A 27,376-nucleotide genomic window follows, 5' to 3' on the forward strand; every position below is an offset into this window, starting at 1 on the left:
ACTAATATCAGCTCCTTTGTCTTGCTGATGTTTAGGGAGAGGTTGTTGTCCTGGCACCAAGATGGCGTAGCAGCAAGACGTTTTTGTTTTTTCCCGTTATTGTCCCGTTGAATATTCAGCTTTTTAGTTTTTTGTGTATACAGTTGTTTTTCCATTTCCAAATTAAATATACCTTTCTGCAACCCGCCTCACCCAACGTGGTACAGATCTGCTATTTTTTTAGACCTTATAACCGGAACCTCCTGAAGCTAGCCTTCAGAAGCCAGCAGGCTAATTAGCTACTAGCTATTTAGTCATTGTTAGCCACTGCTAGAAGTCTTTACCTTTAGCACAGACACCAGTCTGCACAGCGCGATATCAGCCCGGAGCATATCAGACTGCTTTTTTCCCCCACTATATCACCGGATTCCTGCCGCACGCTCTGTGTTTAGCTAACTGACCCTCTCTGCCCATTTATCGCCATTTACCCTTTGTTGTTGTCTTAGCAGTTTACCGTTGTTGTCTTAGCCCTCCCAATCAACACCTGTGATTGCTTTATGCCTCGCTCTAGTGTCAATATGCCTTGTATACTGTTGTTTAGAGAAGCTCTCTTTTGTTTTTACTGCGGAGCCCCTAGTCCCGCTCTACATGCCTCGGTTAGCTCCCTTGCCCCCCACTTCCCACATATGCGTAGACCGCACCTAGCTTAACTGGCGCTTCCAGAGATGCAGCCTCTCTCATCGTCACCCAATGCCTAGGTTTACCTCCACTGTACTCACACTCTATCATGCCCTTGTCTGTACACTATGCCCTGAATCTATCCTACCATGCCCAGAAGTCTGCTCCTTTTACTCTCTGTTCCGAACGCACTAGACTACCAGTTCTTATAGCCTTTAGCCGTACCCTTATCCTACTCCTCCTCTGTTCCTCTGTTGATGTAGAGGTCAACCCAGGCCCTGTGTGTCCCCAGGTGCTCTCATATGTTGACTTCTGTAACCGMAAAAGCCTTGGGTTCATGCATGTTAACATCAGAAGCCTCCTCCCTAAGTTTGCTTAATTCTTACTTTAGCACACTCCYCCAACCCTGATGTCCTAGCCGTGTCTGAATCCTGGCTTTTTTTTCAGTTTTGTCTCCAAAGCCCCATATACTACCCACCATTGCTACCTGTATGCTCTCGTTGGCTGGTTCTCGCTACATATTCGCCGCCAAACGCACTGGCTCCAGGTCATCTATAAGTCTTTGCTAGGTAAAGCTCCGCCTTATCTTAGCTCACTGGTCACCATAGCAACACCCACCCGTAGCACGCACTCCAGCAGGTATATTTCACTTTTAATCCCCAAAGCCAACACCTGCTTTGGCCGCCTTTCCTTCCAGTTCTCTGCTGCCAATGACTGGAACGAATTGCAAAAATCACGGAAGTTGGAGACATATCTCCCTCACTAACTTCAAGCATCGGCTGTCAGAGCAGCTTACCGATCGCCGCAGCTGTACACAGTCCATCTGTAAATAGCCCATTCAACCTACTACCTACCTCATCCCCATATTGTTTTTTGTTTTTTCTGGTCTTTTGCACACCAGTATTTCTACTTGCACATCCTCATCTGCACATCTATAACTCCAGTGTTAATTGCTAAATTGCAATTACTACTTGCTAAAATGAGAACAGTATCACGGCTAGCGCCTTGCACCTTTGACCACATCACACAGAAGGAAATCCCCTCGTGTATAATTACCCAAATGTAGAACATACAACATACAAAACATGAATATTTGTTCTCCTGTAAATAAGGAAATGGCAGTTACGCCCACGAGGATCATGATCTACTGTACCAAACATTTTTGGTTTCACTTTTAATTAGAGATGGTGCAAGACAATGTTTTTGTCTTGACTATTTACTTTGGGTTTAATTGGAGCCGTCTGTTTCAGTTTAACCATTTTGATACGTACTAAATTCCTTGACAAGCCTGCCCTGGCTCTTGCCAGATTAAAAGAAGAGGTGACCGACCAGGATTTAATTCAAAGGCAATTATTTTCCCTTTATAATTGTTTTCCTGTTCATTTAATTCTTGTTCAGATATTGAACTGTTCAAATTTTGAAGTGTAGGTGGAAAGAAAGGACATTTTATGAAATATAAACAGAGGAGCTATCTAAAGGAAGTAAAATGTTGTATTATAGTCAGGTTGTCTATTATTGTAAACCCCAATTAATTTTTGTGCATTATGGATCATTCTTCTACATTCCCATGCCCTTATACAGAACCCAGTATAACAAGAGCTGTCATAAGATAGTGCTTTGTCAAAGTCCAATTTAGGAATGGAAGATGGTGAATTGAGGACCTTGTTCAGCTTGCTTTGGCTGTTGATGTAAGACCTGACCTTCCCTTGACTGTAATGAGGACAGAATGTGCATTTTTGAAGTTTATACAGAGAGTTGATATGTTTTGTTGCTTTTATTGTTGCTTTAGAAAGACCTGATCTTCCATAGACATGTATAACAAGGATATAATATGTGTGAAAGATAGCAGGCAAAGAGTGTAGGGTCAGAGTACAAGGGATATGTCGAATGTTAAGCAACCCTCTTCTCTTTCAGTTCTGCCAAAGGTGTTACTCAAGCTGCACTGACCCAGAAAAGCTTTGAGTTCCACAGGGTGAGAGCTAAGTAGCATGGATCCGTGACGCCAAGAGCAAAACAAACTCAACATGAGCGAATCATCATCTGCTTTTAACTTTGGCTTTAATGTTGCTCATAACCAGGGGTTGGAACCAAAATTATTTTCCACTCGTTCAGTTCTGATCAGAACCCTTATCTATTTTGTTTCCGTTCCAGTGTTCTGACCGGCTTAATAAAGTTCTGAACAGGTTCAAACCAAAAAGWAACAGGTCATGTAGTTATTTTTCGTTCTTTTTTTACCATGTGAAATCAACATTGTTTTTACATTTAGCTCATGAATGTACTCCACCAATTAGCATGGATAGAGCAGCTTGCTATGGAACGAGTAAGGTAGTTGTTTACAGATTTTATGGGCAGATAAGTGCAGGTGCAAGATGCGACTGAAGTTTTACCAGTGGGGAGAGAGCGAGAGAGAGGGGTGGACATGGAGGGGGCTTGGCTTGAATTGCTAAGCATCATTACATGATGCAAATTGCAATGTGTATAGGCTACTACTAGCATCATAACGTTACAGAATTATATACCAGACTTTAGGAATATTTTTGGGAACAAAAAGTTGCATTAATAACCGGTTCTCAAGATTAGAAAATAATGGTTCTGTTCCGGGAACATTAGAGATCACTTTCGTTCCCGGTTCTGTGTCCGTTCCTCAAATAATTTTTGTTTTTTTGTTCTGTGTGCTTAACTGGTTCCAGCCTCTGTATCAGTTATATGCTCTGTCGCCGGCGCTCTAGGTTGACATACTCCCGCGCCTCAGCCAGATTGACAGGTTCCCACGCCTTAGCAGAGGTGGCCGGTCTGCTCCTGATCCCCAGGATCGTCATTTTAGTCTGCTTCCTGCGGCTGGAGCCGCGCGTCGGGGAGGGGAGAGGGTACTGTCACCTGTGCTCCCTCTCCGGCCTCTAGGTCAACAGGCTGCTCGTTATGGCGCACACCTGTCACCATCGTTACACGCATAATGACACTCACCTGGAGTTCATCACCTTCTTGATTACCTGCCCTTTATATGTCACCCTTTGGTTTTTTCCCCAGTCGTAATTTTTTCTGTTTCAGTTTCATGTCTGTGCATTGTTCGTGTTTCTTGTGTTGTATTATATGTTTTCATTTATTTWTTAAATGATTCACTCCCTGAACTTGCTTCCCGACTCTGCTCATAACCTAGCCACATAATGCTTTGGAAATGACTGAACTGAAAAATACACGTTTTGGGGCCTTCAAAGTGCTTTAGCAAAGCTACTGAAGGTGAGTTGCAAGTTACTTAGGGTGAGTTGGTTGCAATGAGGCTTGAGTAACGTGCATTTTTCAGAGTACCTTGTCCAAACTGACTGTTGCAAAGAAGTAAATGAGAATATCCCCATAGCTGTATGTTTGCCAACTCTATATTCCATCTTCAGAGCTTTTCTCTCACAGTGGATATCCAGTATGCTGAGCCTCAGGGTCATTTAGCAACAGTGCGAAATCTCAAAATATCCCACAACAGACGCTTGTTGTTCTGATGAATATTTCATATCCACTGTCTATGTATAACCTGGGTCTCCACTGGAGCCCGGGACACCAGTCTGCACATAGCCATATTCACAACCACTCCACTACAACACCCAGACCTCATTTACCAATGGAGTGTGTTTGCCACTCTCCAACACTCATTAAATGTGTCAACAGAGTGAGGTTTCTGGGTAGCTAATTTAGATATTATTCGGTGATGAGTGGGGTTCTTCTGTGCAGCTAATTCAGATTTTATTCAGTGATAATTGTTACTAATGCCATAGACCTCTTGTAAAGTTGATGATATATGCAGTGTTTATTTCACCTACCATATGGTGCAAGATGGTGGAACACCAGACATACACTTCCGTTCAAAATTTTGGGGTCACTTAGAAATGTCCTTGTTTTTGAAAGAAAAGCAATTTTTTGGTCCATTAAAATAACATCAAATTGATCAGAAATACAGTGTAGACATTGTTAATATTGTAAATGACTATTGTAGCTGGAAACGGCTGATTTTGTGTGGAATATCTGCACAGGCTTACAGAGGCAGGTTCCCACGGCGWCTCCGGGATGCTGGCCTTCTAGGCAGAGTTGCAAAGAAAAAGCCATTAAACTGGCCAATAAAAAAAGATTAAGATGGGAAAACAAACAACAGCATCCCAGAGTCGCCTCTTCACTGTTGACGTTGAGACTGGTGTTTTGCGGGTACTATTTAATGAAGCTGCCAGTTGAGGACTTGTGAAACTTGTCTGTTTCTCAAACTAGACACTCTGACGCACTTGTCCTCTTGCTCAGTTGTGCACCGGTGCCTCCCACTCCTCTTTCTATTTTGGTTAGAGACAGTTTGAGCTGTTCTGTGAAGGGAGTAGTACACAGCCTTGTACGTGATCTTCAGTTTCTTGGCAATTTCTCACATGGAATAGCCTTCATTTCTCAGAACAAGAATAGACTGACGAGTTTCAGAAGAARGTTTCTGGCCATTTTGAGCCTGCAATCAAACCCACAAAGGCTGATGCTCCAGATACTCAACTAGTCTAAAGAAGGCCCGTTTTATTGCTTCTTTAAGCAGAACAGTTTTCAGCTATGCTACCATAATTGCAGAAGGGATTTCAATTGATCAATTAGCCTTGGATTAGCTAACACCACATGCCATTGGAACACAGGAGTGATGGTTGCTGATAATGGGTTTACAGCTACAATCATCATTTACAACATTAACAATGTCTAGACTGTATTTCTGATCAATTTTATGTTATTTTAATGGACAAAAAATGTGCTTTTCTTTAAAAAACAAGGACATATCTAAGTGACCCCAAACTTTTGAACGGTAGTGTACATATCACGGGTCCTGATGAGAAATGTATAAAATTGCACATATCTTCTTGGCCGTCTGTCTTCGTCAGCTGTGATATGTGTAGATTTATGGGGACGCTAATTGCTCCGGAAATCCAAAGTTAGATTCACTGAGGCGACTGCACCAGGCTGATTCAAGGTCTTTGACACTCACGGTGATCAATGAACTCTTTTGACGTTCCATGATACTTTTATCCAGTAGTAGAAGCACATGCTAATGCAAGTTATGAAATAGCTTGAACACCGTGGACTATGCATGCACTCTTTTTACAGCACACTGACGAGTAGTGCTGTCGCAATGTCTTCTGCACATTGTGTAACATGCCTGTCCATAAGACATGTGGCGCACACCGTAGAGAGCACTGTGGACTCAGGCACTGTTTATTCTTTGCCAAGTAAGCTCCAAGTTTGTCTGGTTCTGACCATTTTGGAGAACCTTAGAGATCAGTGATACAGCATTCATCTGTTACATAACCTTAGATTAAATAATGCAGTTGTGTGTTGCATATTTCATTGTCCAGTGTTCTCCCTGTGGCGCTGAGCCACTGCACTCCMAGTGTATTAATCAACCATTACCTGTGAAACCCGATCTGCCAAATACCAATTGAATCCCCAATGCTTTCGGTCATAGGTCTCGAGAAAGTGTAAGCGGGTTGTGTTCATGATCTTTTTTAGTCCTTAAGAAAGTAACATAATTTAAAAAATCCCCATCAAAATATGTCTGTTTATTCTATAGATATCAGATATTTAGCGTGGGCTACATCTCAATCCACCGCATCTGCTTATGTCGGCCTTCCGCATCTGTGGTGGAAGGTGGCCGAGCTACATTGGTTTGCCAGATCATGAGAGATCCCAAAAATRGTTCTTCTCATGAAAACATATGCAGCGCCCGAACGGTTTGGCCTACAGACCCCTCTATGGAAAGGGGAGAKTTGCTCTATGGCCCCCACAAGTGGTACGGGACTCATCTGGAGGTTGCCTATACAAACTAATGGAAGTATGGAGGTCGTTAAAATAATGTGTTAAATATATGTCCAAAAAAKCCTAAAATATTTCATGAGCTTTCTTTAAAACTAAATGGACAAGTATATGTGGYCACCCCTTCAAATTAGTGGATTCGGCTATTTCAGTCACACTCGTTGCTGAGGTGTATAAAATCGAGCACACAGCCATGTGATCTCCATAAACAAAGAGCTCAGTGACATTCATTATGGCACCGTCATAGGATGCCACCTTTCCATCAAGTCAGTTCGTCAAATTTCTGCCCTGCTAGAGCTGCTCCAGTCAACAGTAAGTTCTGTTATTGTGAAGTGGACACATCTAGGAGCAACAACAGCTCAGCCATGAAGTGGTAGTCCACACAATCTCACAGAACGGGACTGCCGAGTGCTGAAGCGCGTAGCACCTAAAAATTGTCTGTCCTCGGTTGCAACACTCAGTACCTAGTTCCAAACTACCTCTGGAAGCAACGTCAGCACAAGAACTGTTCAACAGCACAATATCTGTTCGTCGGGAGCTTCATGAAATGGGTTCCCATGGCCGAGCAGCCGCACACAATCTAAGATCCCCTATAGTGCATTCTGAATGTATTCAGACCCTTTGACTTTTCCCACATTTTGTTACGTTACAGCTTTATTCTAAAAATTGATTTAAAAAAAAAATCGTCATCAATGTACACACAATACCCCATAATGACGAAGTGAAAACAGTTTTTTTTTTTGTGTGTGGAAATGTATTAAAAATGTAAATAGAAAAACTTTATTTACATAAGTTTTCRGACCATTTGCTATTAGACTCAAAATTGAGTTCAGGTGCATCCTGTTTCCATTGATCATCCTTGAGATGTTTCTACAACTTGATTGGAGTCCACCTGTGGTAAACTCAATTTGATTGGACATGAAAGGCATACACCTGTCTATATACGGTCTGACAGTTCACAATGCATGTCAGAGCAAAAACCAAGCCATGAGGTCYAAGAAATTGTGCGTAGAGCTCCAAGACAGGATTGTGTCGAGGACAAGATATGGGGAAGGGTACCAAAAGATTTCTGCAGTATTGAAGGTCCCCAAGAACAAAATGGCCTCCATCATTCTTAAATGGAAGAAGTTTGGAACCACCAAGACTCTTCCTAAAGCTGGCCGCCCGGCCAAACTGAGCAATAAGGGGAGAGGGGGGTGACCAAGAACCCGACAACACAGGAGTGTCTTCGGGACAAGTCTCTAAATGTCCTTGAGTGGCCCAGCCAGAGCCCGGACTTGAACCCAATCGAATATCTCTGGAGAGACCTGAAAATAGGTCTGCAGCGACGATCCCCATCGAACTTGACAGAGCTTGAGAGGATCTGCAGAGAAGAATGGGAGAAACTCCCCAAATACAGGTGTGCCAAGCTTGTAGAATCATATCCAAGAAGACTTAAGTCTGTAATCGCTGCAAAAGGTCCTTCACCAAAGTACTGAGTAAAGGGTAGGAATACTTCCGAATGCACTGTAGATATATGACAGACACTTCAAAACATTAATTCTCATGATTTATTTTTGACTGTCTTTAAAAAAAATACATTTATCAATGTCTAATGTACTAAAGACAAAATTCGATTTTTTTTTTTTATACCTAAAATTTCAAATCAAATAGCTAAATATTCTGTGGTATGACCATCTTAAAACAATTCCATATATTAGCTTAGTACTCTCAAAATGTCACTAAGGGTATGTCTGGTGAGGATGTGCATAGCTCTCATAACCCCTCAATCACATCTATTTCGACTAGGAGCCCTTTCCAATACAGCCCTTTCCGTTACAATCTGACTAATGATATCTGTGTGATGACTTCAAACTCTTGTCCATTATAATTACCTGTTGCTCAGCTGTTTGATATGATCGGTCATTCAATTGGGATCCTTTGTAAACATATTGGTGTGACTCATGTAGACAATGGCCGGGATTCYATCAAAGGTGCGTTTGTGCATAACGCCTGACATTTAAGGTCATTTTCAATTGAGCCGACATCTACAGAATGTTCTGTGCATGTAAGCTCTGCGAACGTCAGTAAAATTGTCTTTAAAAGATGCATGGTCGGTAGGCAATAACATGCGTCTGTTTAAATCCAGGACAATGTTTCAGACAGCGTTCAGTAAGATCAACACAGATATTGGTCACATAATGCATGTATGACTGCATTTTAATGACATTAGTGCTGTGTGTAGTCTATAACAGTAGGCAAGTCATCGCTCGAAGAAAATGATCCAGACTTTGGTAGCGCCAGTATAGGGATCACATTATAGGCACTGATTTGCAGTATACATTGCTAATTAGGACTTTATTAGGAATTGTTAGTCATTCATTAGGCATAATTGGCTAATACCTGACTAAGCCACCATTAGCTACTTATATAAACATGTTCAGTGCCTTCAGAAAGTATTCACACCCTTTGACTTTTTCCACATTTGGTTGTGTTATCAGCCTGAACATTTGCTTGTGTTACAGCCTGAATTTTGTGTCACTGGCCTACACACGATACCCCATAATGTCCCGATACCCCATTTTTACAATAAATGAAAAATGAAAAGCTGAAATGTCTTCAACTCAATATGTATCCAACCCCTTTGTTATGACAAGTCTAAATAAGTTCAGCAGTAAAAATGTGCTTTAACAAGTCACATAATTGGTTGGAGCATGGACTGTGTGCAATAATAGTGTTTAGCATGATTTGTCAATGACTACCTCATCTCTGTACCCTACACATACAATTATCTGTAAGGGCCCTCAGTCGAGCAGTGAATTTCAAACACAGATTGGTAGTTGGGTAAAAAAAAACTGTTTAAATATCCCTTTGAGCATGGTGTTAATTACATTTTGATGGTGTATCARCCAGTCACTACAAATATAAAGGTGTCCTTCCTAACAATGGTGACTTTAAAACGTTTACAAAGTGGCCAAGTTACAGTTTTGACTTAAATCTGCTTGAAAATCTATGGCAAGACCTGGAAATGGTTGTCTAGCAATGATCAACAACCAATTTGACAGAGCTTGAAGAATTTTTAAAATAATTATGGGCAAATGTTGCACAGTTGAGGTGTGGAAGGCTCTTAGAGACCCAAAAAGACTAACATCTGTAATCGCTGCCAAAGGTGATTCTATGTATTGACTCAGGGGGTTGAATACTTCTCTAACCAAGAAATATTAATGTTTTATTTTTGATATATATATTTTTTTATTTTATTTTTTACAAATGTTAGAATTGTTTTCCACTTTGACATTCCAGAGTATTTTGTGTAGATATTTGACAAAAAAATTACCATTACATCAATTTTAATCCCACTTTGTAACACAACAAAATGTGGAAAAAATGTCAAGCGGTGTGAATACTTTCTGAAGGCACTGWATGAAGCTCAAATTCATGTGTCTTGACCATGTCCATGAAGTCTTATGAAAGTCACAATTATAAGATTYAGTACTATTCAACTGAAGTCTGTGAAAATGGAAAGAGTCATGTTTTAAGTTGAAATGGAGGGACACTGCACCCATGACTGACTCTGGAGGAATGCTCCACAGCTGGGGCGCAGCCCTGCTAAAAGCCTTGTCTGTCRCCCATGGTTTTGAGTTTAGTTAAGTTTACAGAGGGCTGCTGGAGGGGGATTGAGATGGASCTTGAGGATGGTAGGATGTGAGGGCAGGGTAAACCACCAGCCCAATCCTAAAATGGGGATTTTCAGACCGGTAGAAGGACCAGAGATATTTATTATTCAACATTTTACAGACGTAGTATATTACTTATACATTCGAGTCTTAGCTTGTAGTTTCCAGCGTGGAATCTTCCATTATTTAAGGAAACAAGCACAGCACGGAGACCATGACTATCAGTGGCTGGCAATGTTTTCAAGATCATGAGCAAGACGCTTTTATCTGTCAAAATATTCAACATCCTCTCACCCCTATCTCAATTAAACTCCAAATGAAATGTTAGGGTAACAGCTCCCAAAGTTGCCCAATGCACAATAACTAACAGTAATTGTGATAAAGTCAAAATGAGTGCTACATCCTACATGAGTGTGTCAAACTTTATCTGCGTCACAGGCTCAGAGCCAGAKATTTTTATTTCAATGAGAGATTATTTTTGAACCTGTGGTGCATGCAGAAGCCAAGGTGACCGGAGCATCTACAGCAGGATGATACAGATCGTGGATGGGTTCTGCTCCTGTTTTGTCAGTGGGCCAGCCGGCTCTAAACTGCTGTTCTTTTGAAAAGCCAAGAGTATTCCTGAGGGTACGCTGCTCTGTCCAAACTCATGGTTGGCATCTGTTTGGGGTGAGACACTGTTTGCGAGGATGGATCTGTTTACTTCTGAAGCTACTTCATTACCATGCCAAACATTGACCTTCACGCAGACACAGACGCATGCACACCCAGACACGCATGCGCACGCACAGATCCAGACACACTGACACACACATACACAGACACGTGTGTGTGCATGCACATATGCAAACACACTGACAAACACACTGACACAGACACACACACACTCACGTCTCATGCTCATTTTCCGACACAGATGTTGTGCCTTAATGATGATGCTTGAGAAGCACAGCATTCCCTAAGTGATTACAACACTCCACAATATATAAATATAAACAAACACTCAAACTCTGATAAAAAAAAACGTTGTACTGTAGGGGGTTAATTTTGGCGTTTGGTTTTGAATGTCCTTATTTATATGGTAAACACCAGTATTTTGACCAGTGGTTTTGTGGCATCAGATTACTTGTCTTCGATGATGACATTTATGTCTGTGATAGGCACACATAGGTTATGACAGGTACAAATGTATGGGGCGGGATTGGGCCGTGAGAGCCCCATCACTCATCAATCAAGCCCATAGTAACTATAGCACGATGACAGGGCCCTGATTGGCTGGGAATGAGAAAATGTTTGACGGGCAATTGAGAAAGTTGAGAAACYGTAATAGCTGATCGCCTCCTACTGTAGGATTCCAATATCTGCCGGGGTTGCCCGGTCTGCTGGGGTTGCCATGTCAGGAGCATAACCGCCCTCACCTTTGACAGAGATGGATAACTTAATTACAATTTATTTGTCCCAGCTTGTTTTCACACAGAGCTTTATGGATTGTCCTCCATCTTGTTTTGTTTGCATTTGATCGTAACTCATCTATGAGTTAGTGATTATAAAGGTAGCAATGCATGGTTTCATATGATCACTGTGTGTGTGTGTGTGTGTGTGTGTGTGTGTGTGTGTGTGTGTGTGTGTGTGTGTGCATTCGTGTGACCTGCCAGTTGCCATACTCCCTTTCTGGATGAAATTTCCGGGACATGTCTGCACATCATACAGAAAACAAAGCTGTGGCATCCAACAACTAGCACACAGGACAAAGACTATGCAGGTTTTGTAGAAAATGAAAACTCAAGGTGGCTCTTTATTTGGCTTCATCACAGTGCAGACACACGCAAATGCATATGAATGGAGTCAGTGCCGTCATGTTACTATTGTTTCTTGATTTTCCAGACACAATGATGTGACAAGGTACTGGCCATTTTGTCTTCGCTGTGTCGAAGAAAACAAGGACACAGGGATAGAATGTAAACTTCCATTGTCAAAGTGTCAGTGCAAAACCTTTTTTCAAGGTACGGTTTGAGTCTTGACAGAAGGCCTTGTGTTCAAAACTGCAACAAAGGCCTCCATACCCCCTTCCCTGTTTTTCTCAGTAGAAGAACTACTGAAGAATTGTTTCACCAAGACTTGTTTTTTCTTCATTTATTTCTCCTTTCACAGACTCAGAAGTCATCTACAGGAATCGCGATGGCCACGTCATCAAGTTCAACATCCTCACCAATGAGACGGATGTCGTACTGACAAACACAACGTTCGTAAGTGCAAACCCTTTACCATCTGAAAATGCATGCACATGCAGACACTGACACACAAGCATATAAGTCAAGTGTATTTATAAAGCTTTTTTTTTTAAACATCAGCCGATGTCACAAAGTGCTCTGCAGAAAACCCGCCTAAAACCCCCAAACAGCAAGCAATGCAGATGTAGAAGCACATATATCACTCAAACTGACATGTCAGCAAACTGATACTCTCTCTTTCTGTCTTTTTTGTCTTCTAGGTCAATTTCAACGTTGCAAAGTACTCTGTTTCCCCGGACTTGAAATATGTGCTCTTTGCCTATGATGTTAAACAGGTACGCTGCTCTTACTTTCCTGCTCTTACTCTCGTTCTTTGTCCTGCTGTTGTGAAAAAGTCACATACCCTCATTATTCATAAAATATGAAAAGTAATTGCTTTTGCAGATAATTGGACTGGTAGTAGCCTACAGTACAAAACACAATTATGCTCGCTCTCTTCCTCTCTCTCTCTCTCTCTCTCTCTCTCCCATACGCTCTGTCTCTCACACATTCTGGAACACACTAACTCCATCAAATCAACAAACTCAATCTTAAATATATGCATACGAGAGTACCATACAAGCTTGTGCACTACAAGACACACATCTTGAAGTCAGCCAACTATACAGTGGGACTGTTGACCAAACACCCACACCATTCCGTGTGTACAGGGGCGGACTGGCCATCTGGCATTTGGGCAAACAAATTATGGGCTGGTCCATTTTTAGCCTCAATGAAAAAAAATGAGCTAGCGTGGGGGCCTCAAGACTGTAAACACCAATGTGCTATCATTACTCAAAACTTTTGAGGAAACCCGTTGCGCTTAATATATCTGAATACAGTTACTTAAAGTGAAGTTGTAGTTGTTACTCAAACTGACGGAGTCACTGTGACTCCGTAAGGGGTCCGGATTTGAGTTGTATCAGCACTAAGCCACGCCTCCAAATCTAATTTCGAAGTGTGCCTTGTCTTTTCGAGTGAATTGTAGAGTCACCACCCATGACTGTATTTGTTAATGACAAAGACATAGTTGTTGAATTCATACATTTTCAGTCCTTTGGCCACCCAGTGAGTTCCTAGGAAAATATSATCATTATAATTGTGTTCTTTATGACAATACGTTACATATCTCATAAGGCCTTATTTTGAGGCCTAGCTTTACCCTAATACAGTAGCCTGAAACTCATGGTTTACAGGCCACATCAGGCCTGCAAGTAGGGTTGCAAAATTAAAAATTAAAAAAGATCCTGGTTGGAGGATTTCCAGGAATCTTCCAACTGGGATATTGTAAAACATGTGAAATTTACAAGAAGTTTGCATCCCTACTTGCAAATCACATTATTTTGGCTTGGAAAGTGATGTGTAATTCCTACTGGAATCCAGCTAGTTAGGATACCCAACAGTTGGAATTTTTATTCACCTGCAATCTGCATTCATAATGACTGCCAGGGTTAATGATTAGTGTGAGGAGACTACCTAAGCCATTTAAACTGGAACAAACATTTCAGTAACTGGTGCAAAAACATATTACTAAATGATTGGATTCGTTTTCTTTGTGTAGCATAAGATGAATCAATCAATCACTCAATAGACATGCAAAAACACAGATATTAAAAACAATGTAAAAAATCTACCTTCAGTAGAGTAAGCTGTGTAAAAGGTTCGTTTTTTATCATAACTTAAAAACATTTAGTTGATGTGACTGAGTCTGTATGTACAGTATAATTCACAGTGCTCGGGGGCGGAATGACAAGTGATAAAAAATGTAGTTGCCCGCAATTGACAGGTCACGTTCATTAATTAATATAGCAGTGGTCCTGTTTCCATCAGAAACGTGTAGATGCGAAATTAGATATGCAAATTACACCCTCTARTCTGGAAGGGATCAACTATGAGGATTACCGACAATGAGATTAACCTTAATTTATTTGCATATTTCCTGTGATTCTTGTGCTGGCTAAAAATAACTTCAGTTCACTGTGCAATCCCTTTCTTTTGCCGTGTAGTGTTATGTTGTATGTTATAGAGGGACAAGCTCAGAATTGATTGTGAAAGATATGTAAAGAGGCTGTCATTTGTTCATTATATAATTCTATGTTCAGAACCCCTTTGGGCATCTACTGTATGAAAACAACCTCTGGACCCTTGGGAAATRGTTTAGTTGAYCAAACAGGGCAATACTGGTACAGCATGATGGAATGAAAAGGAAGCACGGAYTAATGTTGTGGCATTTGAACAAGTAAGTCCACCATCAACATCAAACTAATCTTCATTCGATGCAAGAGATCCTGTATGTTCTCACTCTTCAAAAGTAATCTATGCTGACTGTTAATAACTACAAAATGTGTTATATACATCAATTCTCCAAATTCTTTTTGTTGTTGACCGAGTGCATTGAGGACATCTCTGGTAGTCTCACCTAGCTCGAAGGATTACATGCCATTATCTCATTACTGAGGTGTCCGAGAGCGATTAAACTTGATAAACACTCATAATCTCTGTGTGTGTTTGTCAATTATGATAATCGGCTCTGTTTTCTTTGCTGGTGAACATCTTGTAATGCTCTTGCATTTTGTAAATCCTCTAGTCAAGTCTATGTTGATCCAGTGCATTGTGTTTGCAATGAAAATGTGCTAATAGATTCAAGCTAATCAGGTTGGAGTGGGTGGAGTACCTCACCAAACAAAGGTGTATAAACAGGATTTATGTTTACCCGTGGAGTATAATAATGGAGTCCATTGTTTACTTGACATGATGTAGATGATATGCTATTTGGGTGTCCTCTACAATCATTAAATCGCTCTGTGAGGAAATTGTGTTTTATTTTGTTTTGATGACAGATCTAAGTCAAATAGACAACTGCACAATTATTTTGTCTCACATTGTTAAACCACAAATAGCCTATCACATCGCAATTGTGTTTCTGACATTTTGGTGAAGGAAATAGATTAAGAATTCAGTTGCTTCTCACTTGCTTTGCAAGGAGAAAACTATTTAAGTCCGATACATCCTCGTYATGGATAAAACATTGGCTAACATTGATGAAGTAGTCTTTATATTCAGTGGCTCGCTTCCTTCAAATGAACAAAGGCTGGACACGTAGGTCCTACCTTGCCTAATCCCAAAATGCTGATATCCAATCAAATAAGCCTGGCGGGAATCAAAGATGTGATGCAAAGGAAGAAGGAGAATCGATTAGAGCTCTCTCATCAGGACTATTCGGGGGTCACGGGAACCCAAATAGCCCAATGGTGTGTGTTTTAACAGGCCAAAAGCAGCACCTGGGGCCATAAACACTGTTATCACCGTATCCATATTCCCAATCCCTCTAAATGGGTCTAGATTGGGTAGACCTTTGAGACTGAAGTGCCTTCACGGTGCTGGCACCTMGAGGGCCCATGCTATTATAGTAAATCTGAGGGAGCCAATGTGCTGTGAGGGCCCAGATTTGCTGTGGTAACCTGAGGGACCCATACTGACTGCTGTACTGAGAGGGTCGCAGTGATCCTGTCATCCACACTGGGCGGACACTGTGCACAAAATATGACAAGTTAGCAAAAAATGATATGACACCGGTAGCTTCAGGGATCACTTTGCTTTGATCCTCATAGGGGTTCAGACGGCTCTAACGTTCCTTGCACAGAAACTTCTGGGGTGGCTTATAGCCTAAAATAATTCCCAAACTGGGGAGTTTTCGTCTTTCCTCCCCTTCGCTTACAAATGGATCCCAGTGGGGCTGGAGTCGCAATTTAACTTGTTTTGGGTTGACAGTGCTGGGAAACTGCTTCACTGGCTCTCTCTGCTCCGTTGGTCCTAGGAGTTGCTTAAGTTTCCTTGCTGTATTTGATTAAGGCTCCTCTGTAACTCTTTCAGTAGAGCTTGAGCAAAGTCGTGCATTAAGTGTGGTCATGTCCCGAATAAGGGGAGTAAACTAGGCCTTTATTTTCTCAATGCAGACGAGGCACTTGTTCTTTAGACAGAACATTAGTAGGGCTGGGACGATACCAGTATCGCAWTACTCATTAGTYTCGTGGGAAGGAAACAAAAGACGAAGCGGATTTAACTTCTTTAGGGAAACAGCCCTAATTTTGGAAKCAAACATCATTATGTTGTCACCCAGAGACACATTTATTTATTTTCCAAGCTATAGAACACGATATTTTGCGTACAGCAGGTACGCTTCGTGTTTTAATGTTTGACATGGAAAACATATTGTGATACAGGTATCGTCACAGACCTAGTGATTAGCTACAACAACAAACGTTCACATGGTAATTCTACTATCCTACTGTATAACAGAGTAAATGATAGTATAAAACATGTTATTACTATGTCAGAATATTCACATGTACGAGCAGACCCAAAAATGTAGGGGACGAATACTATTTTGTATCATATTTTACCCAGAGGCTGAAAGCACCCATTGTAAACCTTGGTATGCATTGCTCCACTAACTGGTCCAGTGTACTCTTCTCTGAGGCAGTATAGAKGACCACCTAAACTTGTTTTGAGCCAGTCTACATATTTAATAGTTTGTTTTCATCTGTGGCTCCCCGCTCCCTGGCATGCACCACACAATGCCAGAGATGAGGAGATCTCTGGGTAATATCCAGAAGTCTGATCTTCCAAACCTCTCCCATAAACCAGGAGAATCCATGTTTTCATTTGATTCAATCCGATTTGTATATCTAATAGGGGAGGAAGGAGCGGGCGATTCACCTTGACTGTGGAACAGGAGGAAGGAAAGGATGGTCGGMGTGTGGAAAATGTAATCATCAGATGATATTTGAAATTGTCACGCCCTAACCATAGAGAGCCCTCTGGGTTCTCTATGGTGTWTAGGTCAGAGCGTGACTAGGGGGGTTTCTAGCGTTTCTATTTCTATGTTGGTATTTGTATGGTTCCCAATTAGAGGCAGTTGATTATCGTTGTCTCTAATTGGGGATCATATTTAAGGTGCCCATTGTTCCCACCTGTGTTGTGGGATATTGTTTTCAGTTAGTGCCTTAGTGCACTCTGTACTGGACGTTCGTTGTTTCTTTGTTGTTTTTGTTAAGGTTTACTTTGAAATAAAATATGTGGAACTATACGCACGCTGCGCCTTGGTCCACTCCTTTCGACAATCGTGACAAGAAATGGAGGAACGTGGTGATGGAAATTGTCATTAATATGACATGYGCTTTTCATTGGTTTGGGCAGAGGCTGTTCCTTCTGTGTGGTTTTATTCTCAACTTTTGCAGTGTGCTTAGTTGTGTTTGATAAAACGTCCATGTCCCCAGAGCTGAGTGTACCACTCATATTCATCATCGAGCTGCAGCTCAAATTTGAGTGCAAAGGGAGTTGAAAATGTCAACCTCCTTGTTTTTGATAAAATCACCATGCTGACCACAAAGATTATTGTGCCCATGTGAGCTTCTCAGCTCTTGAAGGAATGTGGGGAGGGGCAACAATTTGAAACATTTGGAAATTGTCCTCTACTGTACACAGTAGAGGACAATGGAAACTYAGAGTTGATATTAGCCATTTTTATCATGATATACTGAGTAGGAAATGTAATCAAAGCTAGATAGAAGGAGCACCTCAGAGAGAGCAAGAAGGTCAAAGTTGTATCCCACAAGCTGTAAAAAATGTTTTGCCAAAGGTCAATGTGTGTTCGGAAGTAAAACTCCAACTGGAGGGTGTCAATAGAGTTCAAGTAAAAGTCACTGTGTCCATTCCTCTTTTTGTAAACAGTAATTTGCCATCACAGGGAACAAGAGTCTGTGGTTCTTCCGTTGATARTTCACAAAAGCTCATTACATCCAGTTCCAAATGCTTACCTCGAATTTGTTTTAAAGAGACAACGCATCTTAACCCTTTTGCCTCCTTGCAAAGGATGTGTTTTCACAGATGTTTAACCCCTACCTGCGTCTCTGTTTCTCAGCAGCTAATAGCAACAGAGGGAGCGGATACATTTGTCAAAGCCATCGGAGGTATACTCTCTAACCCTCTCTACCCTCCCCTCACTCTGACATCACTCGTCTTAGCCTGTCAACACTATTTCAGCAGTGAGGAACGATTACTCATCAATCTCGCCATTATAACAGCCCCCACCGCCGTCCGTCGTTGCCGTCGTTGCCGCCTCCATCGAGCCCTTCCGCCTTCCTCGGGCGCTATGCATAATTCACTGTGGCGAAGTGCGTTCTTTCCGAGTGAAGAAGACCTTTTTAATTTGAGCTATCCATCCTCTGCCGTGGCATCCCTGTTTTAAGACTCCTTTCTGCTCAAACAGATATATATGTTATTCTCCAAGTATATGTTTTTCTGCAAATCATGTACAAATGTGTCTGATGATTTATGCATATGTACATTGGATGGTGCCTTCATTGATCATGTCCCCGCGTATAAATATCGGGGCGTCTGTATCGACGAAAAGATATCTTTCAAAAAGTATGTTGATGAGTTAGTTGAGAAATTAAGAGTGCCAAGAGTGTGCAAAGCTGTCATCAAGACCAAGGGTGGCTACTTTGAAGAATCTCAAATATAAAATATTTTTTCAGTCATTTTTTCAGTCATTACATTCCATATGTGTTATTTCATTGTTTTGATGTCTTCACTATTATTCTATTATTCATTGTAGAATATAGCAAAAATTAAGAAAAATCCTGGAATGAGTAGGTGTGTCCAAACTTTTGACTGGTACTGTAAGTTTTCACACCACTGAGCCAATACATGTTAGTGTCACCTTTTGCACAGACTACAGCTGTGAGTCTTTATTGGTAAGTCTCTAAGAACGTTACACACCTTGATTGTACAATATTTGCACATTAGTCTTAAAAAAATACTTCAAGCTCTTTCAAGTTGATTGTTGATCCTTGCTAGACAGCCATTTTCAAGTCTTGACATAGATTATCAAGATMATTTTTTTCAAAACTGTAACTAGGCCACTCAGGAACATTCAATGTCTTRTTTTTCAGCAACTCCAGTGTATATTTGGCTTTTTGTTTTAAGTTATTGTCCTGCTAAAAGGGGAATTTGTCTCCCAGTGTCCGTTGAAAAGTAGACTGAACAAGGTTTTCCTCTAGGATTTTGCCTGTGCTTAGCTCTATTCGGTTTCTACTTATCCTAAAAATCTCCGTAGTCCTTGCCGATGACCAGCATACCCATAACATGATGCAGCCACCACCATGGTTGAAAATATGAAGAGTGGAGCATCRCGAGTGGCGCAGCGGTATAAGGCACTGCATCGCAGTGTTGTGGCGTCCCTAAAATCCCAGGCTGTGTCACAACTGGCCATGACCGGGAGTCCCATCATCGTGCTTTAACGACTCCTTTTGGCGGGCCGGGCGCCTGCAAACTGAACTCGGTCGTCAGTTGAATGGTGTTTCCTCTGACACATTGGTGCAGCTGGCTTCCGGGTTAAGCGAGTGGTTGTTAAGGACCGCGGTTTGGCAGGTCATGTTTCGGACGACTCATGACTCGACCTTCGCCTCTTCCGAGCCAATTGGGGACTTACAGCGATGAGACAAGATTGAATTCACGAAATTGGCAAAAAAGGGGATTTAAAAAAGAACAGTGGTACTCATTTGGATTTGTACTCATTTCCCAAAACATAACGGTTTGTATTCAGGACATAAAGTATGTTTCTTTGCCATATTTTTGTAGTTTTACTTTAGTGCCTTATTGCAAACAGGTTGCAGGTTTTGGAAATGTGTTTTATTCTGTAGAGGCTTCCTTCTTTTCACTATGTCATTTAGATTAGTATTGTGGAGTAACTACAATGTTGTTGATCCATCCAATTTTTTGGCCTATCGCAGCCATTAAACTCTCTAACTGTTGTAAAGTCACCATTGGTCTCATGGTGAAATCCCTGAGTGGTTTTCTTCCTCTCCGGCAACTGAGTTAGGACGGATGCCTGTCTCTTTGTAGTTACTGGGTGTATTGATGCACCATCCAAAGTGTAATTAATAACTTGACCATGCTCAAAGGGATAGTCAATGTTTATTTTGTTTTTTTTACCCGTCTACCTATAGGTACCCTTCTTTGCGAGGCATTGGTGTACAGAGATGAGGTAGTCATTCAAAAATCATGTTAAACACTATTATTGCCCACAGAGTGGGCAACCTATGCAACCTATTATATAACATTTTTACTCCTGAACTTATTTAGGCTTGCCATAACAAAGGGGTGAAATACTTATTGACTCAAGACATTTCAGATTTCCATTTTTTATTAATTTGTAAACATWAAAAAAAAACATAGATCCATTTTGACATTTTGGGGTATTATGTGTAGGCCACACAAAATCTCAATTTAATACATTTTAATTTCAGGCTGTAACACAACAAAATGAGGAAAAAGTATTTCTCTGCAAAGTTTGCAATGCATTTGCCATACAGTACAATAACACTCCTGTCAGATAATGTTTCTTGGTCTATATTTGAACTTTGTGGATGGAGCATTATTATGAAACACTGCAACATTGAGGCTGTTTGCTTTCCCCGTGTACAGTCTGAATGCTATTATCATGTAAGGCACAGCTTCTCTAGGGGAATCCAGACAGATTTACTCACACCCCAGACCATTTGGATTCTCTCTCTCTCTCTCTCTCTCTCTCTCTCTCTCTCTCTCTCTCTCTCTCTCAGGCTTTCAGACCCGAAGTCATGGGGGTTCCATGATCGGTTTCTCAGATGGAATTAAAATGTCTCATCTCGCAGCTGTCAACCATGCAAATCACATTGTCCACATAATCTATTTGTGAAAACAGCTACTGGTCTATTCTGTTCGATGTCTTTCTCTGCCTGTTTTTATGATGTTGTTATCAGCCAAGCTGCCTCCATCGTTAATGTTTCGTGCAGTAATCTCCTCTTTCTTTTCTCTCTTTTGTTCTAGGTTTACCGGCATTCATACATGGCCTCATATAGCATTTATAACATTCACACAAGGTATGTTTCATGTGCTTGTTTACCATGCGTTTGTTTACTTGTCAAGACAATCTCTTCTAAGGCAGTTTAGCTCAGGTGGATGCTAAGAGCTTGGTGAATCCACAACAAACAATGAAATTCAATATTTTGTCAGTCATGACCTTTTAAATGTCAATATTTATGATAAAACAATGTTTTGAAGTGGGCTTTTTTTTAACATCGTAGTCATTTAGCGAATGCTCTTATCCAGAYCGACTTACAGTTAGAGTTACCAGTGTATCCGGAAGTTAAAGGTGTATCTTTGTAAATGCCTTCCACTGCTCTAGGTAGCAGTCTTACTCGTTACTTACTGTTGTTTTTCAGGGAGGTATGGGAGTTGGACCCTCCGGAGGTGCTTAACTCTGTTCTGCAGTACGCTGAATGGGGAGTGCAGGGCCAGCAACTGGTAAGTCAAAGACAAGCTGCCACTCCTACATGCAACCCTCCCATATCACACCTGTTACCATTGGGAATAATGCAACYGGCATTTTTTGTGATTTTTCATGTGCCCGGAAGAAGGGTGGTTAAAGTCACAATCCTATATCACATTRCTTTTGAATATTACTCCAACTAGGAAGTTTGCATTCTTGGCGTAATGACTAACGTACTGTGTGGATAGTCGGTAGACCCAGGTTTGAGTCACAGGCGGGAAAAAAACTCTAGACCTCCTTTACACACGGAGATGTATACAGTACAAAGCTCTCCCCTGCCCTCCATTTGGATAATCTGACCATAATTCTATCCTCCTGATTCCTGCTTAAAAAAACACTGCTGCTACTCACTGTTTAATATCTATGCATAGTCACTTCAACCCTATCTGCATGTACAAATTACCTCAACTAACCTGTACCTCCGCACACTAACTCGGTACCGGTACTCCCTGTAAAAAGCCTTGTTATTGTTATTTTATTGTGTTACTTTTTATAATTTTTAACTTTCGTTTATTTGGTAAATAATTTCTTAACTCTTCTTTAACTGCACTGTTGGTTAAGGGCTTGTAAGTAAGTAAGCATTCAATCAATGAATCAAATATATTTATAAAGCCATTTTTATATCACCCGATGTCACAATGTGCTGTACAGAAACCCGGCCTAAAACAAGCAATGCAGATGTAGAAGCACAGTGGTTAGGAAAAACTCCCTAGAAAGGCCAGAACCTATGAAGAAACCTAGAGAGGAACCAGGCTCTGAGGGGTGACCAGTCCTCTTCTGGCTGTGCCGGGTGGAGATTATAACAGAACATGGCCAAGATGTTCAAATGTTCATAGATGACCAGCAGGGTCATAGGGCTCAGGTCCTCCGAGAGGAGAGAGAAAAAGAGAGAGAAAGAGAGAGAGAATTAGAGAGAGCATACTTAAATTCACACAGGACACCGGATACGACATGAGAAATACTCCAGATATAACAGACTGACCCTAGCCCCCCGACACAAACTATTGCAGCATAAATACTGGAGGCTGAGACAGGAGGGGTCYGGAGASACTGTGGRCCTGTCCGGACAGGGCCAAACAGGCTGGGTATAACCCCACCCACTTTGCCAAGGCACAGCCCCCACACCACCAGAGGGATCTCTTCAACCACCAACCTACTACCCGGAGACAAGGCAGAGTATAGACCACGAAGATCTCCCCCACGGCACGAACCCGAGGGGGGCGCCAACCTGGACAGGAAGATCACGTCAGTGACTCAACCCACTCAAGTGACGCACCCCTCCTAGGGACGGCATGGAAGAGCACCAGTAAGTCAGTGAATCAGCCCCCGTAATAGGGTTAGAGGCAGAGAATCCCAGTCGAGAGAGGGGAACCGGCCAGGCAAAAACAGCAAGGGCGGTTCGTCGCTCCAGTGCCTTTCGGTTCACCTTCACACCCCTAGGCCAGACACACTCAATCATAGAACCTACTGAAGAGATTAGTCTTCAATAAAAGACTTGAAGGCTGGGACAGAGTCTGCGTCTCTCACATGGAAAGGCAGACCATTCCATAAAAATGGAGCTCTATAGGAGAAAGCCCTACATCCAGCTGTTTGCTTAGAAATTCTAGGGACAGTAAGGAGGCCTGCGTCTCGTGACCGTATCGTACGTGTAGGTATGTACGGCAGGACCAAATCCACTGCTGCTACTCACTGTTTAATATCTATGAATTGTCACTTCAACCCTATCTACATGTACAAATTACTTCAACTAACCTGTACCTCCGCACACTGACTCGGGACCCGGTACTCCCTGTAAAAAGCCTTGTTATTGTTATTTTATTGTGTTACTTTTTATAATTTTTAACTTTAGTTTATTTGGTAAATATTTTCTTTACTCTTCTTGAACTGCACTGTTGGTTAAGGGCTTGTAAGTAAGTAAGCATTCAATCAATGAATCAAATTGTATTTATAAAGCCCTTTTTATATCAACCGATGTCACAATGTGCTGTACAGAAACCCGGCCTAAAACCCCAAACAGCAAGCAATGCAGATGTAGAAGCACAGTGGTTAGGAAAAACTCCCTAGAAAGGCCAGAACCTATGAAGAAACCTAGAGAGGAACCAGGCTCTGAGGGGTGGCCAGTCCTCTTCAGGCTGTGCCCGGGTGGAGATTATAACGGAACATGGCCAAGATGTTCAAACGTTCATAGATGACCAGCAGGGTCAGATAATAATAATCACAGTGGTTGTAGAGGGTGCAACAGGTCAGCACCTCAGGAGTAAATGTCAGTTGGCTTTTCATAGCTGATCATTCAGAGTTAGAGACAGCAAATGCGGAGAGAGAGTCCAAAACAGCAAAACACGTCCATTAAAACATGTCAGGGTTCAATAGCCGCAGGCAGAACAATTGAAACTGGAGCAACAGTATGACCAGGTGGACTGGGGACAGCAAGGAGTCATCAGGCCAGGTAGTCCTGAGGCATGGTCCTAGGGCTCAGGTCCTCCGAGAGAAGAGAGAGAGAAAAAAAGAGAGAAAGAGAGGAGAATTAGAGGGAGCATACTTAAATTCACACAGGACACCGATACGACATGAGAAATACTCCAGATATAACAGACTGACCCTAGCCCCCGACACAAACTATTGCAGCATAAATACTGGAGCTGAGACAGGAGGGGTCGGGAGACACTGTGGCCCTGTCCGGACAGGGCCAAACAGGCTGGGTATACCCCACCCACTTTGCCAAGGCACAGCCCCCACACCACCAGAGGATCTCTTCAACCACCAACCTACTACCCGGAGACAAGGCAGAGTATAGACCACGAAGATCTCCCCCACGGCACGAACCCGAGGGGGCGCCAACCTGGACAGGAAGATCACGTCAGTGACTCAACCCACTCAAGTGACGCACCCCTCCTAGGGACGGCATGGAAGAGCACCAGTAAGTCAGTGAATCAGCCCCCGTAATAGGGTTAGAGGCAGAGAATCCCATCGAGAGAGGGGAACCGGCCAGGCAAAACAACGAAGGGCGGTTCGTCGCTCCAGTGCCTTTCGGTTCACCTTCACACCCCTAGGCCAGACACACTCAATCATAGAACCTACTGAAGAGATTAGTCTTCAATAAAGACTTGAAGGCTGGGACAGAGTCTGCGTCTCTCACATGGAAAGGCAGACCATTCCATAAAAATGGAGCTCTATAGGAGAAAGCCCTACATCCAGCTGTTTGCTTAGAAATTCTAGGGCAGTAAGGAGGCCTGCGTCTCGTGACCGTATCGTACGTGTAGGTATGTACGGCAGGACCAAATCAGAAAGATAGGTAGGAGCAAAACCAATGTAATGCTTTGTAGGTTAGCAGTAAAACCTTGAAATCAATCCTAGCCTTAACAGGAAGCCAGTGTAGAGAGGCTAGCACTGGAGTAATATGATCAAATGTTTTGGTTCTAGTAAAATTCTAGCAGCCGTGTTAAGCACTAACTGAAGTTTATTTAGTGCTTTATTCGGGTAGCTGGAAAGTAGATCCTTGCAGTAGGTTAATCTAGAAATGACAAAAGCATGATCCATTTTTCTGCCACATTTTTGGACAGAAAGTTTCAGATTTTTGCAATGTTACGGAAATGCAAGAAAGCTGTCCTTGAAATATTCTTGATATGTTCGTCAAAGAGAGATCAGGGTCCAGAGTAACGCTGAGGTCCTTCACAGTTTTATTTGAGATGATTGTACAAACTTTTGTTCGAGTTTAAAAGTAAAAAATTGCTGCCATCCACTTCCTTATGTCTATAGCACAGGGTTTCAGGGAGTGCAATTTTGGGATTCACCATGTCTCATTGAAATGTTAAGGTGTGTATCGTCCGCATGCAGTGAAAGTTAACATTCTGAATGATCACCAAGAGGTAAAATATATAGTGAAAACAATTGTGGTCTCAAACGGAACCTTGAGGAACATCGACATTTACAGTTGATTTGTCAGAAGACAAACCATCCACAGAGACAAACTGTATTCTTTCCGACAGATAAGATCTAAACCAGCCAGAACTTGTCCGTGTAGACCAATTTGGGTTTCCAATCTCTCCAAAAGAATGTGCTGATCAATGGTATCAAAGCAGCACTAAGGTCTAGGAGCACGAGGACAGATGCAGAGCCTTGGTCTGACGCCATTAAAAGGTAATTCACCACCTTCACAAGTGCAGTCTCAGTGCTATGATGGAGTCGAAAACCAGACTGAAGCATTTCGTATACATTGTTCTTCTTCAGGAAGGCAGTGAGTTGCTGCGCAACAGCTTTGAATTTTTTTTTGAGAGAATGGGAGATTCGATATAGCGCGATAGTTTTTTATATTTTCTGGGTCAAGATTTGGCTTTTCAAGAGAGGCTTTATTACTGCCACTTTTAGTGAGTTTGGTACACATCCGGTGGATAGGGAGCCGTTATTTATTCAACATAGGAGGGCCAAGCACAGGAAGCATTTTAAAGATCCACTTCTTGTTAATCCCACCACTGTCCGATTTCAAAAAGGCTTTACAGCGAAAGCACCACAAACGATCATGTTAGGTCACCGCCAAATCACAGAAAAACACAGCCATTTTTCCAGCCAAAGACGAGATAGATAAAATGAATCACTAACATTTGATGATCTTCATCAGATGACACTCATAGGACTTCATGTTACACAATACATATATGTTTTGTTCGATTAAGTCATATTTATATCCAAAAACCTCAGTTTACATTGGCGCCATGTTCAGAAATGCCTCCAAAATATCGGAGAAATTGCAGAGAGCTCATCAAATAACAGAATACTCATCATAAACTTTGATGAAAGATATATGTTTTACATAGAATATAAGATAAACTTGTTCTTAATGCAACCACTGTCAGATTTCAAAAAAGCTTTACGGCAAAGCACAATATTCAATAATCTGAGAACAAACGAGCCATACAGTTACCCACTAAATTGTGGAGTCAACAAAAGTCATAATAGCATTATAAATCTTCACTTACATTTGCTGATCTTTGTCGGAATGCCTCCCAGTACTCCACTTCCACAAGAAATGTTCGTTTTGTTCGGTAATGTCCATATTTATGTCCAAATAGCTACATTTTGTTAGCGCGTTTGGTAAACAAATCCAAAGTCACGAAGCGCGTTCACTAAAAGCAGACGAAATGTGAAAAGTTCCGTAACAGTCAGTAGAAACATGTCAAACGATGTATTGAATCAATCTTTAGGATGTTTTTAACATAAATTTTCAATAATGTTTCAACCGGAGAATTCCTTTGTCTTCAGAAGTGCGATGGAACAGAGCTCGCTCTCACATGAACGCGCATGGCACTCATGTTCAGTTCCTGATAGACCTTACTCAATCCCCTCTCCTTCGCCCCACTTCACAGTAGAAGCATCAGGCAAGGTTCTAAAGACTGTTGACATCTAGTGGAAGCCGTAGGAAGTGCAACATGACCCATATCCCACTGTGTATTCGATAGGCGATGAGTTGAAACCCTTCAAACCTCAGATTCCCACTTCCTGTTGGATTTTTTTCTCAGGTTTTTGCCTGCGATATGAGTTCTGTTATACTCACATACATCATTCAAACAGTTTTAGAAACTTCAGAGTGTTTTCTATCAAAACTAATAACC

General features: G+C 41.7%; 1 pseudogene; it reads left to right on the forward strand.

The window, feature by feature from the left end:
* LOC111972648 (inactive dipeptidyl peptidase 10-like) overlaps positions 1 to 27,376 on the forward strand; it is a 362,938-nt pseudogene that overhangs the window by 209,607 nt on the left and 125,955 nt on the right.

Source organism: Salvelinus sp. IW2-2015, linkage group LG2, assembly GCF_002910315.2.
Source record: "Salvelinus sp. IW2-2015 linkage group LG2, ASM291031v2, whole genome shotgun sequence".
Lineage (NCBI taxonomy): Eukaryota > Metazoa > Chordata > Actinopteri > Salmoniformes > Salmonidae > Salvelinus > Salvelinus sp. IW2-2015.